The sequence below is a fragment of the Nelumbo nucifera genome, chromosome 4 (assembly GCF_055504915.1).
Source record: "Nelumbo nucifera cultivar China Antique chromosome 4, China Antique-T2T, whole genome shotgun sequence".
NCBI classification, from domain to species: Eukaryota; Viridiplantae; Streptophyta; class Magnoliopsida; order Proteales; family Nelumbonaceae; genus Nelumbo; species Nelumbo nucifera.
In genome coordinates, this window is record NC_142652.1 from 17,624,195 (window position 1) to 17,640,294 (window position 16,100).

The window sequence follows — 16,100 nt, forward strand, 5'->3', positions numbered from 1 at the left end:
CATGATGTCATAATTGAATAATAAATATTTGAGTTTATTTTTAATCATATTGTTACTTTCGTTAATTTTCAATTTCTATCTTAACTATGATATATCTAAAATTCAAGTAATTAATATGAAGAAAAAATTCTCACATGCAATGGTCCTTGTCACTTTGTTTTTCCTTGCTTTATTATCCCAACCCTTCATTCTTCTTGCCTCTCTCTCCAACCCCTTCCCACCACTCCCAATTTGCCATTTCAGCTCCCTCTTTCTTCATTCCTCTCTCTTCCCATTGGATTCTCTCTCTCCCCCCACAATTCAGGTATCTCACTTTCTATAACAACCTAACTTCTCTCCTAAATTAGCTCAATATATGTTTTATTCTTCTCCTTCACTCCTATCTTTAATTCTCTTTTATTCTCTCAACTTTTTCATAAAAATAAGGCCATAATTTATTAAGATTTGGTTTTCCAAATCAAACAATATTAGTAAGTGGGTACATGATTGCACGTGGGAGTAGACTTGCTCATAGGCTAGGCTTCGGGCCTAACTTACACTGTATCGGGCTTGGGCTTCGGGCCAGGCCCATTCAAAATTTGGCAAAAGCCAAATCCGAGCCCGGCCCATGAACAGATCTACGCGAAATGTTGTCATGATAATGATTAAAGTATGAAAAATAAAAAATTATAAAAATAAAACAACATACCTCTACCTTCTTGGGTTTAATCTTTTACATCACTAATTGATTTGGACAGTTCATTGGGCAGACAGTTTCAAAAATATCATATGACATCACACCCCTCATCCTGCATCTAATGCAAATATCCAGAAGTGAACGTTGGTTGAGGATGACCTTGGGACACAACCCCATGCAAAGAGCACAACAATACTCCCCAATAGGTATTTAAAGGCACACCCTATAAGGTAAAACTCCTATTCTCTAACATTCTAGCTCTCTTGCTATCTTAGTTCACTTGCCTTTCGAACTCCCCTACTCGGTACTTATTGAAAAATCAGCTTGGGGCCTCTAACATCTTGTAGTTGCAAGCTGCTAAATACCCGTGCGAGTAGATCAATGATCGCACGAGAGAGCAACCCAACCATGTGAGTATATCGCATGTAAACATGCACTGTAGCTCGCATTGCATGAATAACACGTGTTCCACTTTTCTCCTCTCTCTTCCCTGTCTATCTTCCCACTACCCCCTCTCTCTCTTTCTCCGCTTCCTCTTCCCACTCTACCTCTCTTCCTGTTTCATCACTTCTCTCACTCTCCTCCTCTATCTTTCCTAGCTTTTTTTTTGTGGTTTCTTATTTGCATGCTTGAGCAGCCTTCTCTGTTGAAGAAACCCTAAGTATAGGTCTAGGAAGAAGAAAATCTAGCAGTTCGGGTTTCTTATTTTTTCACGTTCTCCACTTTTCTCTGCTCTCTTCCCTGCCTATCTTCCCACTGCCCCCTCTCTCTCTTTCTTAGCTTCCTCTTCCCACTCTACCTCTCTTCTTGTTTCATCACTTCCCTCACTCTCATCCTCTATCTTTCCCAGCTTTTTTCTATGGTTTCTTATTTTCCTGCTTGAGCAGCCTTCTCCGTTGAAGAAACCCTAAGTCTAGCAGTTCTGGTTTCTTATTTTTTGTTATAAATGAAACCCTCCTTTCCCCTGATTTTAGCTCAGTTGATAAAGTGAAGGACTGCGAATGGGTTTGTCGTTACTTTGAATCTGGTAGGTCTGTTTTTTATTTTATTTTATTTTTCTATGGTTTCTTATTTGCATGCTTGAGCAGCTTTCTCCGTTGAAGAAACCCTAAGTCTAGCAGTTCGGGTTTCTTATTTTTTTGTTCTAAATGAAACCCTCTTTTTCCCTGATTTTAGCTCAGTTGATAAAGTGAAGGACTGCGAATGGATTTGTCGCTACTTTGAATCTGGTAGGTCTGGTTTTTTATTTTATTTTATTTTGTGTTCATGATTTTCTCTATTTTTGTTTTGAGGATTTGGGTTTATGGTGCCATGAAGAGTATTACTGTTTGTTTTTTGATTGTAGGGGTTTCTTTGGCTTTTCCCTTAATCTTGCTGGTTCTCTTTGTTTTCCAATTGCAGGGGTTTTTGCTGACATTATTTCCTCTATTCTAGAGGTGGAAAGGTTGATTTCCATTGTAATGGATAGTAATACTATTTGCTTTTGTATTGTAAGGGTTTGGTTGGATTTTCTCGCAAAATTTGTTGCATTTGGGTTCTTAGTATTACTATTTGTTTTCTCAATCCGATTACGTTCTTTTGAAAATTTTCCTTTTCATGTTTTTTTTTTCAAATTTTCCAGACTTGAATTTTTTGGTTTTGTAGCTGGTTTTGGGTTTTGTTTCTTGTACTAGCACTAGTGCCCGACGATGACCTTCTTGCTAACAACTGTCTTTGGTAACTTCTGATTTAATTTCCACTATCTTTATAATTTCTGATTTAATTTCCACTATCTTTATAATTTCTGATTTAATTTCCATTGTTCTACCAAAAAAATCTCATTCGCATTTTTGTTTGTTGATTTAATTTGTTTTCCATTTTTTTAAAGTGTCTCTTTTGGTTTGTACTGCAGGCTACGCTTATTGTAGAGTTGTTGCTGGTTTCGGTTGGTGTTTCAACTTTTCTTTTGTAGTTTGTACTCCGATTTGGCAGTTGTTTAGTTTTTTCCTAGGGTTCCTACATGGTACATCTATGTTCCTTGGTTTTATTCGTTTTGATCCATTACTAAACAGGTACAGGAAAAGGTTTTTTGACCACTATTTTCGTTTGGTTCACCTCTATTTTTTTGTATTTTGGAACGTTTGGAAATTTAAGAAATTTTGCTATTGTATATTTATTTCACATGTCATTGCTTTAACCCTTGTTTATGCAATTTCTACATATTTAACATGTTGGGGTTTCTGTTCCTCAAGTTAACTCCATGGATCATGATTAGGTCTATGCTTCAAAAATGGCTTCTTCTTTCTGTATGATTCATGTTTTCCCTTAATTTGTTGTCTATTTAATTATTTGTTGCTTATTTGATTCCGGTTTATTAAATTGTTTCTTGCTTGTTTGGTTATTTGATTTGTGTTTTGTAGGGTATTTTATTTAATTGTTTGTTGCTTATTTGATTTGTGTTTTTGCAAGGTATTTTTATTTCTTGGCATTTATATTTGGCTTTTATTTTCTTTGATATTTCCTAGTTCTCTTTATTCCCACTACCTTTGTAATTTATGATTTAATTTAGTTGGATCTATGCATTGCCATTAGGGGTAGCCAATGGATGCATTAGGTTGGTTTGTGTTGGAGATGGAGGTTGAAGGCTAACCAATCCATCCACCAGCCACCCATGTCAAATTGTCAATTATGTGACTGATGGTATGTTAAATTAATTGCAGGTTGGTGTCTATTTGTGATTTAATTCCATTGCATTTCTCATATAAAGATATAGGTTTCAATTACCCCCCTTATGGAACGCTTTTGTCTCTTTTAAGTGATAATTTTGCATTGTACATTTCTATATCAGTTTGTAATAATAATAATTTCACTATTTTCTTTTAAATGTTTTTAGCTCCCCTCCACAAAAGCTTATTAAAAGACAAAAGCAATAAACTTTTTAATAGTTCAATCATTTCACCATTGGATTTGATTTTTGTTCCTTTTTCGATGTTTTGGATGATTTGTTGTTTAAAATAGGGCTTTGTAGTATTTATTTTTAGTTCAGTTGAATAGGGTTTTAGTTCTCATTTGTTTTGTATTCAGATGAAATCATGATTTTAGGGTTTTTTTGTTTAAGTCGGGTTGGGGTGTTTATAGGGGCTTCAGCGATATAGGGCTGAAACATGATTTCATCTTTTGTTGTCTCTCTGTCTCTTCCTTTTTGTTAAATTTTCTTATGCTTTTGTTTGTGAAAGTTTGGATTTTGGGTTTTCAGCAATATAGTATTTTCGGAGTTTAACATCAAATTACTGGTTTTGTTATTTTAATCCAAACTGATACAATTTGGATTTTGATGCTTTTGTTTGTTATTTTAATCTATCTGATTTGTGATCTTTCAGATTTAAGTTGAGGAGAAAGAGGGAACATCTCCATCTTTGGGCTCAGAGGCAGGTTCGTGGTTGGTGTGTTGAAGTCTTGCATAAGGTAAGAAAGTTGTATCAGTTTTCTTGATATATAAATTTATGCAATGTACATGAGTAGCTTGCTAATTAGGCAACAAAGTTATATATGTAAACATGGCAGACATTATTTCCATTTTCTTAAGAATGAAAAATATAATTAGAGCTATACATTTCTTACGGAATTCTGAGTTCTTAGGTGTTTTTATTTCATACTTTGACGACTAACAGACCCACAAACTGTGTTCAACCTCATTTCTTTGTATCTGCCTTTATTTTCATGCTTTGAGACCTAGCAGACCCATAAATTGTGTTTTTATTTTATACTTTGAAAACTTACAGACCCAGAAATTGTAACATGAATCAATGGTGCATGGCTATTGGTACCCATGTTTCATGTTGGTTATTGATAAGATTGGAGATAGGGAAGTTAAGGCCAAATGGTACTCATTGGAAATTTCCTAGCTGCCTTCTTTTCTTTTGTACCTTTTTTTCCTTTGATTGGGATGGTGGTGGTGTGCAGTGACTCTGTGCTACAGTTGATTTTAAGAGATCCTATGGGATAGATGTGGGAGTCCTTGAATGCCTAAGTTCTAAACATATTTCAAGGTGATACCTTTATTAGTCTAAGGTGATTCAAAAAATGCTAAGGCAAGGGCATTGGGAGATGTGGGATATCATTGGGGAGATGCCACCGAAAGCAATTGTGTCCTTGGAGACATTCTGCATATTCATACTTTTAAGTGCCAGTATGGATGTCAGAGGGTCAAAGGGTCTCATATATGCAATCTTTGTGGTTTTATCTAAGTTGTGGCTTTCTTTCAATGGAAGCACTTTTTTTTTCCCCTATCTTTCTTGCTTTTCTTTTTTTGTTTGCACAACAAAGCTTGCACATTTTATTATCTTGTTGCATTTGATAGTTGTCTAAATACTGGATATTTAGATTCAAAATTTAATACCGACATGTATCTTTATTTGCCTATTAAGAAGTCTGTACCACAAATTCCACTTGGCAGTTCCAATAATTTTTCATGTTTGGATCTTAACTATATTTCACACTGTGCCATATTTGTGAATCTAGAGATCTATTAATCTGATTGAAACTAATTCACAAATATGGCATAGTGCAAATGAAAATGCAAGACATTTAACATCACACTAGTTACTTCAGGTGATGCAAGTAGGAGATACAAATACATTGAGAGTTTCACACTACTTGATTATCAAGTGCTTGAAGCACTTTGATATTTTGCATCTGTTTGCTTTCACTCTGAATTTGAATTTGTTTTATATTTTGTGGTTAAGGCTCAGTTTGTTTGTAGTGCAAATTTCATTTGCACTGGTGTGCAAATAGGCTAAGTGTAAATTCTGGTTTACTTTTTTGCTTTAGATTTTATTTTTTATTATTTGTTTGTGAGAATAAATAGGAATTAAAATGAAGTGGTCCCTGCTTTATATGAAAGATAATGGAGATGGGATGAGAATTTTTTGTTTGGGTGTTGTAGGAAGCAAGATGATTTGATCCCCACTTTATATGGAGAGAATAGAGGTATGACGATGATGGTGCAAATTTTATATCAATATTTGGAATTGAGATGCAAAATTTTCACTTCCAGTGAGAATTATCAAAAAAAAAAACATTGCAGTGAGTGCAAATGAGAAAGTACAAATTTTGTACCAGTAGGTGTAACAAATCATAGTTACAAATAAACAAATGCAAAACCTAATCGGGTTCAAGATTTGTATTCGGTTCAGATTTGCACTACAAACAAATAGAGCCTAAGTTTTTTGCTTAGAGCTAATAGGTCTTTCAAAACTTATAATTTCTTTTAAAATTCAGGTTTATGTATTTTTAAAACCTGCACCTTAATTTTCTTGTGCCTTTCACTTTAAAATTAAAAGCACTATACCATACATACTTAAACAATGATTAAAATTTGTATATGAGATATCTTCTCTTTCACTTTTTAATTTTATTATATGTTGCTAATACTATACCATACTAAATTATTTTTTTAATTAAGATGTTGATCCTAGGATTGTTTATGCCCACAAAGCATGAGATGGGAGACAGTTCAACAATCCAATAAACTTTTATCTATTCATTTATTTATTTTATTCAATTTAATAAAATGTTGTCTAAACATTTATTTATTTAATAAAATTACATATATTATTTATTTTTATTTACTCCTTTTATATTTTATTTTTAAAGTATTTATTTAGTTTGGAATAATTTACTAACAAACTATTATTACTAGCCAAAAGGAAACTAGATTAGGGTTATCAATGGGTTGGGTCGACCTAATGGACCCAAACTGACCGAACCAATTATAACAATTCCGATTCTATGATTTTGTCTCGATTAATGATTTGGTTGGTTTCCTTTGGCAAATGAGCTTTGCTGTATTTAATTTTAATATGTGACCATTTAAAAACAACACTCAAATAAATCCAGTTCTTTAGCATGTGTTAACAACTCCAACAATAAATAAATTCATTTGCTTGATATGTTATTTGACTCCTTGTAATGGTTGATTTTATCAACTTCTCCCACTGGTGAAGAGTATGGGTTCACTTTTCCTCTTTGGTGATATTTTAGTATTGTCTCAGGCTCTTAGCATGCAGATCCATAAAGGAACTGAAAACATTTTAAACATTTGTGTTTATTTTGTTTCTACTTTAACATCTATAACCTGTTTTCTTTATTTCTAGTATTGGAGGCAAACCCATGGAGAGAAGCTTCAAAGCCCGTATATGTGCCGACCCACAGGGAAAACCAGTTATGCACAATGAAAACAAGAAGAAGCCGCAGGTCTCATTTGGTTTTGTGAGTTGTGTTTACCTGAACAAATCCTATCTTATTCACAGCTGATGTTTTCATTTCCTACAGTGAAGTTGAAAGAGAGCTTGGGCTCTTTTTTTTCCAGAGGAGGAAAATGGAGATCTGAAATAGGAAATAAGACTAAGCAATTAAAAAAAAAAACTTTAGTAGCAGGAAACCTTCTGTATTCAGATACCAATCATGTATCAAAATCATGAGTTTGAAATTCCTTGTTACATTAATCAATCACAATGTGATAGGCATTCCATTATGTGTAAAAAGCCCATACATATGAGAGTAACTGAAATCATTCTGCTTCCATTCCTAATCTTCCTTTGGTTTCTAAATAACCGACTTATGTATCCGGAATTCAGGATTCAACATGAACCAGTCAATGGCGTCCCTACTTTGTTTAGGTTATTCCCATGTTTAAAAATCTTGGTATCATCTTGAGATTCATGCTATGAGTTAATATTGTCGTTGCTACCTATACTGATGAACTTCTTGAGCAACAACTGTTTCTTCCTTTGTGCCAAATCTGTAATGTGAGACTCTAGACATTCTATATATGATTGATAAGTAATGTGATCCATTAAATAGGCCACTTGAGGATTAAAAATATCTTTCACATAGAAATTAGCTGAAGACTTGGAACTTGCTATTGCCATCTTTTCCTATTTGTTCATCCACTTTTCCTATAAATCATTTCAAGTATTCGAAGATGAGAATGAGGTGCTCAGATATTGCAACCTACTACAGGGAGGAGGTCAAGGCAGTCACAACATGTTCCAATTACATGGTGGGATGTGGCTGTGAGGAGTGCTCTCTGAGATGTGGCCATTAGATTATATTTGCTAATTAAATTAATACTAGAAAATTGTAGAAATCAATCCAATGCGATGTTGATTATAATATATTGTTTAAGATTTTTATTACAAATAAATTCCCAACTTGTCATTTTTTTTTCATATTGAATACTTTTCAAACCATAGACATCTCTCTCTTTCTCTCTCGGTCCAAGCATCAACCCTCGGTACTCTACACACTTTTATCTTCTCTTCTCTTAGGTACACTTTCTCTCCCCCTCTCAATTAAAATTCATTCATCAAGTAATTATTTTATACAATTCAGTTAAAATAAATAGTTAGTTAAATCGCTTGATCAACTAAATTTGGATTAATTAATTGATTTATTAGTATTAATATGATTATTTAAATTAAATTAGTTACTTTAACATATTTCTATGACATATAAAGAATGGGGGAGAGAAAAGGAAAGAGACGGTTTTCTATGGACCCAAAATCATAAAAGAGGGAGGGGGCTCTCGTTCTTTCTCCTAGCTACTTCTCTTAAGATTTGGGGTATAGGGTTCAGTACACTCCCCCGCATTTTGTTAAAAGATCTATACATATAATCTAATGCTTCACCAAATGTTGCAAGCGTTATGTTATTTATATATAATTTTATATTATAAATATATAGTGATATTTATATGATTTAATTGTTTTATCATTTTATTGAAATTACTTTCACAATTCCACTAGCCCCTGCAACGCCAAATCCCAATACAACACATGAGAAATATAACAAATAATGTAAATCTAGGTAATTACTTGATTCAATTTCCATGGATCCTTCTTTTTCATCTTTCGAGTACTTGTGCAGCCTAATTCAACAATATGAGTTGTTACTATAGTTTCCAGTGAAATACTTGTATTTATCCATTGATATTCAATCTAACGGGTGAATTCATACATTCCTTTACTCCATTTTAGTTCCCAATAGAGATAATCTAGTGAGTGCAAGTGTTTGGCCCAATAAAAAATAACACTAAGCTCAATGGCAAGAAAAACATGAATATCTATTTAAAGGAGTTCCTACAATTTTAGAGTAGGATGAACCATCTATTGAACCGGAAATTGCTGTTGTTTAGAGTTCAAGGTTGGAAGACTTCATGAACCACACATGATGAGTCACCATGGACTCCATTAAACTTTTATATTTCCCAAATAAACCTTGCTCATGTTCCCACTAATCTTTGAGCTTAAGACTTGGCCTGACAATTAGACACCCTAATTGGGACCATTCCATAGTTGGAGTTGTTTTCCATGATTGGTAGTTGATTTTTCTTAATTATTAAGAGGAAGTTACATGTCAGATGGCGTCTTTATCCGATTTATCTTAGTTTTAGCTCTAAAATTCTTTGGGTAGATACAAATCAGACACAAAATATAACTCAAACAAATGTAAATTGACAACACTTCAAGAACATCCTGTTGAAACAAAAGTTAAAATAACATTAATTGTATCTTAGAAACCTGATGGAAGTTCTTCACTGAATTTGGTTCCGTTCAGCATCTAAATGCCTTTAATGCCTTTGACCTTGACCCGCAACTTCACGTAGGCATTTGAGTATGAGCAATGACTAAACATGTATTGTCATGCAAGAAGTCAATATAACGTGCAAGGGGAAGAAGAACAATTGTCAAAATGAGAAGTGAGGGCCCATTTGATTCACATGAACCAAACGGACTATGATAATAGATCACTCCATCTGAAGAATTTAAATTCCAACTAAACCAAACGGACCCTAATAGTTATGTGTTCACCTGAATGTAGCTGGTAAGCTCCCTTTGCCTCTCGTGCTCCAGATGCATGAGCATATCAACAATCGCTTTGCGCCCTCTCACCCGAAGACGATTTCTGGCACACGAAAATCTCAATTGTTCTCTTCTTTCTGATGCAATAGAGTGTTCATGAGATGCTGGTGGTTCAATGATGTCTGAATGCTCTCCATCATTTTCATCACTCCAATATGTGGTTGAACCCTGGGTCCAATTCCCACAAGTTAACCTTCTTATCATATTTGCTACTTTAACTCTCGCTTTCTCTTACATGGTGGCCCTGTGATGATGAGGGTAAATCACATGGAGTTGTCTGATCAGACTTCGGATCCACAAATGAATCCTCAAGAACATATTGTTCATTAGAAAAGTCACAAAATTCAGAACTACCGATAGAGGTAGGAATGGCAACGGGGCGGGTTTCAGGCGGGGCACCCCCCTTCCCGTCCCCGCCCCGTCTTCTGTGGCGGGGCAGGGCATCCACTCCCCATTGGGGACGGGTAATCTCCGAATTTTCACCGCTTTAAGGCAATTTCTTAAAAATTATTTATTTTGTGGACAATTTACACATATAATATATGAATTGTGGGGTATTTTAGGAATTGAATTATAATACTTTGGGGTACTTCAAAATGGAATTATGAGATTCTAGGATTTTAAGAATCTGGGGAAAACTTATATTAAACCTAGTGATATTTTACTAATTTTACCTTCGGCTTTGGGGAATTATATACAAAACCCATCCCCACCCCATTCCCACCCCCGTCCCCGTTTAGGGTCAGGGAAAGCTTGCCCCGTTCGGGGCAGGGCTCCGGTTTTACAGGGGAAATTGCCATCCCTAGATAGAGGATTCTTCTGCATATGAAGAAAGCCAATGAATCCACCCTATGAATAAGACCCCTTCCTAAGTCATCTTCATATATTCAAATTTAGCCACAATTCCACCCTCCTAGGTAGTATAAAGTTGTAAATTTTGTTATGTTCATTAATTGGAGGTTTTGATTACGATGGGAATTCAAATGAAGGAAATGGTTTGTAGGAGATAAAATAGTTTGCAAGAAAGATTTTATGGGAGATAAAATCACTGGTTTTATAGTTGAAGGGATGTTTGGAGGGAAGAGTTTGTGGGAGACACGGAAGACATTGTGGGAGATACAACCATTTTTTTTCAGTTTCTATTGCAGTAGGATTAAAGGACATATATGTCCTCTATATAGATAAACAGGTGGGGGTAGAATGTGTGTTCAGTGAAAATTCCGGAAAGTGATGTTATTCGCTCTTTTATAAGTAGTATAGATTTATATATATAGACGTGATTTCAATAAAAGAGAGGGTAAGAAGGAGAATTCGATGTTTCCCATATATTCACTAGTGGGGACCCATGAAATGCATGGGAAAATCTGGAAGACTGAATAATTTTATTTACTATTAATTAATCAATAAATTAATAATCAAAATTTGCTGTTAATTGACTAAAGATATTCAAAGTTATTGTTAATATTTAAAATTTTAATAATTGTATTTTTTATTTAATGTTGATATATAGAAAATAATTATTGCTAATTTAATATGAACAAATATTTTTAGTAACTTTATTTTTATTAATCATTTGTAGTAATTTTAATAAATGTTATTATTTTCTTTGTTTTTCAATGAACTTTTGATTGACTTTAAATAAATAAAAATAATTACAAAACTAACATTTTTATTAATTTCATTAATAATTAACAATTATATAGGAATGGCAACGAGGTGGGGCACCCCATCCCTATCCCCACCCCGTAGTCAAGACACTTTACCCCATCCTTGCGCTTGCCCCCAGTGTTAGGCAGGTTTAGCGCAAGGCACCACTCCTCGTTAGGGACAGGGAATCCTCGAATTTTCCTATCTTGTCCTCAATGTCAAGCAAATTTAGGGCAAGGCACCTACTACTCATCAAGGATGGGGAATCCATCAAGTTTTCCCTACCCCGTCCCTAGTGTTAGGCGGGTTCAAGGCAAGGCACCCACTCCCTGTCAACCCAATATTCAATTTGATGACAAAAATGATCAAAAGGATATGCTGAGTATTAGCCACATGGTAAATTTCTAAAAGTACACTAAATTGTCTTTAATTTTCAAAAATGTAATTTTATGAAAATTTATTACATTTGTGTAATTTTGAAAAAATAATCAAATTTATTTTTAAATTGTTATTAAATAATTTATTTTATTTTTAAATGGTTTACTTACAAAATTACACTAATTTATCTTATATTTTCTAATATAAACTAATCAATAATTTCATTTTTTCCAATATTATACTAATTTATCTTAATAACTTGTGTAATTATTGGTTAAATTACAGTTTTCCCTTTCCCATACTCATTTATCTTTAATAATTTTCACTAATTTACAATGAAAAATACATACATTTTCAATAGTTTTCTAAAATCTATCAAATGTAATAAATTTTCTAATTTATTCCAATATTTTCAATAGTTATTTAAATAAAATTTCAAAAACTTTCCAAAAGTACAATATTATATCTTTTAATTTCCAAAATGTTATTTTATGAAAAAAATTGAAAAACTTATTAGATTTGTATAATTATGGAGATTGATTAAAAATTATTTTATTTTTTTATTAAGTATTTATTTTTATTAAGTAGTTTACTAACAAAATTACACTAATTTATCTTTTACTTTTCAATATAAATTAATTAATAATTTCATTTTCCAACTTTATAATATATTATTTCCCCATCTGCATTCGGTTATTAACTATAATAATATCAATACCTAAATTTTTTTATTTTTTGGTAATTTTAAATAAATTATCAATTGTATATAAATTAGTTAAAGAGTTTTCAATTTCTATAAAATGTTGTTAATTAACTTGAATATAATAATGTTTAACCAAAATACTTTAAATAGTCACGATGAGTTAATTAATAACTATATTTATTAAATTTTGGTAATTTTCTAATCGTATTTATTAACTTTTGGTAATAACACTATTTGATACTCATTAAATATGTGTTGGATTAAATATTAATTGTATTTAACTATTTATTATAATTAATATGTGTATTTTAAATGAGAGATAGTGGATATAGATTGGGGGAAGAGATTTTATGAATTGATTGGGGAATAGTGACATGGCTTAATGGGAGTGGTGGAAGGGATAAAGAGACCCATGTTAATTATAAACCTATGATTTTTTACAAATTAAAATTTTTATTTAATTATATCTACTATAAAAAATATATAACATTTATATATATATATATATTAAATTATTAATATAAACTTGTTATTATAATAATATTTACCATAAATGCATATAACTTTCAAGTTGAGCTTATTAGGGGTTGTTTAGCTTGGGCCCTATCCGCTACAACCATCATTAGACTTCAAAAGTTTGATACCCAATTAGACTTTAAATTTGATTATCCTTGATAAGGTGTGGGCATGGTGCATATCTCAACTAGACCTAACTCAAAAGAAAATAGTTGCTTGAGCCTACAAATTTATAGATTTAATCGGGTTAGGTTAAATTATAAACGAATTGTTACTTTTTATTATTAATTTTTAATATTGTAATTGTTAAATTACTGTATTTATTTAAAATGTAGTAATTTTTGGAAATTATCATATTTTCAGAAATATTGCTAAGTTATTGGCTAAAACTAATTAAATATATATTTTTTTTGTTAATTAAATGTAATTTTTTACTATTTATAGCTTAAATTATAATTATTGTTAATTACAATTTAAAAATAATAATTATTAATTATATTTCTAATAATTAAAATACATTATTTTTCATTATTATTAAGTATTTTTTCGCAATAAAATACAATTATTTTAATTTTTAAATTATTTTTAGTATTTTAATTAAGAGTTAGGTTTTTCAGATTTTTAATTAATTTTTGGTGTTTTTCATTATTATTTAGTAATTTTTGCAATAAAATGAGTTATGCATTTTAAAATTTCATTAATTTTTATCATTTTTAATGAGTTCATTATGCATAATAAAGGTCTCAACTCATAAGTTATCTAATAATATTTTTAAAACTATCAATTAATATTTGTATTTTAATTTTTTTATTTTTATTAGCATTTATTAAGTTTGATTTTTAAGTGGAATTGAAACACGCTTTTATTATTTACTAAGTTTTGTTAATATTTATTTTTAGTGAAAATTTTGTGGATTTTTAAATTAATAATTTTTTGATTGTTTAACCTCAACCTATTTACATTATTACTATTCTCTCTCTCTCTCTCTCCATCTCTCTCTCTCTTAAATATATTTTTTAAATGTAATAAAAATATGCATTAAAATAAGAGGCCTTAGAAAACCCAAAGGTCTCTCTCTAATAGTGTTCAACTTTGTTAATCTAATTAGGATAAGCAATGATTACTGTTTATATTTTTAAAACAAAAGAAAATAAGAAAAAAATGCAAAAAATTGAGAAAATAGATAAATAGCTTATCTAAAATGAGAGATGTATTGACATGGACTGTCTAATTTTATTATATATAATATATTAAAAAGCATGTATAATTATATATTTTGTCATGTATATAAAATAATATCATCATCATGATCATCGAACCCTCATACCAAATATATGGGGTGGACAACATGAATCATGTTTTGGCCATTCTATTATGTTTAATGTCATATCATTGTTAAATTATGAGCACTGAAATCATTTATAACTACTTTGACCCATTACCCATGTTTTTTTTTGCTCTACCCTTGGCCTTTCTAGCTCTTTCAACATGCAATAGATCAATTTTTATTAAGAGTGATGTTCGTGGTATTCTATGCATGTGACCAAACCATCTTAGTCTATATATAAGTTTTAATTTTATCATTTATTCCAGTTACTCTTTAGGTTTATTTGAATTACTTAGGTCCTAATAACACCACCATTTCTAGATTTTTCACTCATCAATTATTCTTATATGTATATAAGATATATTGCATCTTATAGTATATATGAATATGGCTCGACATACATAGAATCACTTTGCCATGACCTTCTTTTTGAACCACATGGTTTTGTATTCATAAAAAACAAATGGAGATTTTGTTAACTCTAGAATCTGCTGATTCTACAACCACCAACAAAATGAACATGTCTTCAAACCGGTTTTGTTATGTATCATGATGCAAGTAAAGTGGCAAAGAGTCAAAGACAAAGTTCAGGACTAAGTGTCACTACCCCCAAGTATAGGGTAGCTATATATGATTTACTTGAAAAAAAGTAAAATAACATACTTAGTTTTCCATTCATAAAAACAGTTTTGATAAATTCATTTTTTTTTCTGCAAGCATTGATTTTTTTTTTTTAAATTTTTAATATGCAAATTTGATAAATAAACATAAGTAAAATAGTAAAAGTAAAAAAAAAAAAAAAGACTTACTAATTATAAAAGATGATAATCAATTTATGCAACACGTTACTTTTTGATGGGAAAATTATAAATCTACTAGTGAACCAAATACCACCTAAACTGTTTGTTATCAAATGACAATAATTTACAGCAACGTCACCATGGTATAAACACTACCGTGCCAAACACCTTCATGCATGTAAATGATAAAATCAATAGAAGCTAGAGAAAGAAGACTCTTCACTTGCTGCCGATGTTTTTTTAAAATCAAACTGGAAAATACCAAAATAGAATTACCTTTTCCCATTGGTGTTAGGTCAACGGTTCAAATTTTTGGGTTACCTAAATTAATTCATGGTGTTATAATTAAATAATAAAAATTTTAAATTTTAAAAAATATAAAATTCAAGAAAAAGACATATATTTATCATATTAAACAAAAAAATATAATAAAAATAATTACTTTTATTAATTATAACATAAATAAAATATACAAAACAAAAAATTTAACCGACTTAATTCAGTTCAATTGACTGGGTCATCAGATCATTAACTGAATCAACATTTCAATCAATCATATTAAAGACATGTTATTTTTCATTGATTCATGTTTTATAAAATTTCACATTTAATTAACAATGTGATCTTTAATATTTAACAAGACATATACTAAAAATACCATTAATCCACATCTTTTAATTTGCTGCACGGTGCATAGAATTTTGCCTGAAATGAATCTAAATTTTGGACTATTGATTAAAATCACTTTTCATCACACCAACCTCACATCACTTGAAGTTTTACATATAGAATGAGATCGAATCAGCCCCCCACATGATTGCCCTCCACAACATCCCACACACATTCTCGTTGTGAATTGAGAACATCTCTCGATGATGACATCATCATTCTTGGTATTATCATCAAGAGATGTTCCCAATACACAACACGGCTGTGGGACATTGTGGGGGGCAATCTTGTGGGAGGCTGATTTGAACTCATTTAAAAACATCTCTATACTCATAAATTATCATACATCTAGAACATCTTTATACTCGTAAATTATCACCCATGGTGAAATGTTCTCGATGCATGACTAAAACATGCTATGCCCTAGGTCCGAATTCTAGATGTATGATCTCCTACCCACATCCCTGCCCACTAGATATAA

The 16,100-nt window shown here is 31.4% G+C and overlaps 1 long non-coding RNA gene across 12 annotated transcripts; it reads left to right on the forward strand.

Moving 5' to 3' along the window:
• The first annotated feature begins 1,113 nt into the window (after nt 1-1,113).
• On the forward strand, nt 1,114-7,339 carry LOC104598103 (uncharacterized). 12 transcript variants are annotated; one of them, XR_016068507.1, is made up of 6 exons: nt 1,114-1,703; nt 1,853-1,905; nt 2,078-2,112; nt 2,321-2,392; nt 2,568-4,120; nt 6,811-7,339. It is a non-coding gene; the product is annotated as an uncharacterized LOC104598103 (long non-coding RNA). The 12 variants fall into 12 exon arrangements; XR_016068506.1 differs by having other exon boundaries at nt 1,115-1,703; nt 2,078-2,120; XR_016068512.1 differs by lacking the exons at nt 2,078-2,112; nt 2,321-2,392 and adding an exon at nt 5,601-5,644 and having other exon boundaries at nt 1,115-1,703; nt 6,811-6,910; nt 6,989-7,339.
• The last annotated feature ends 8,761 nt before the right edge of the window (nt 7,340-16,100 follow it).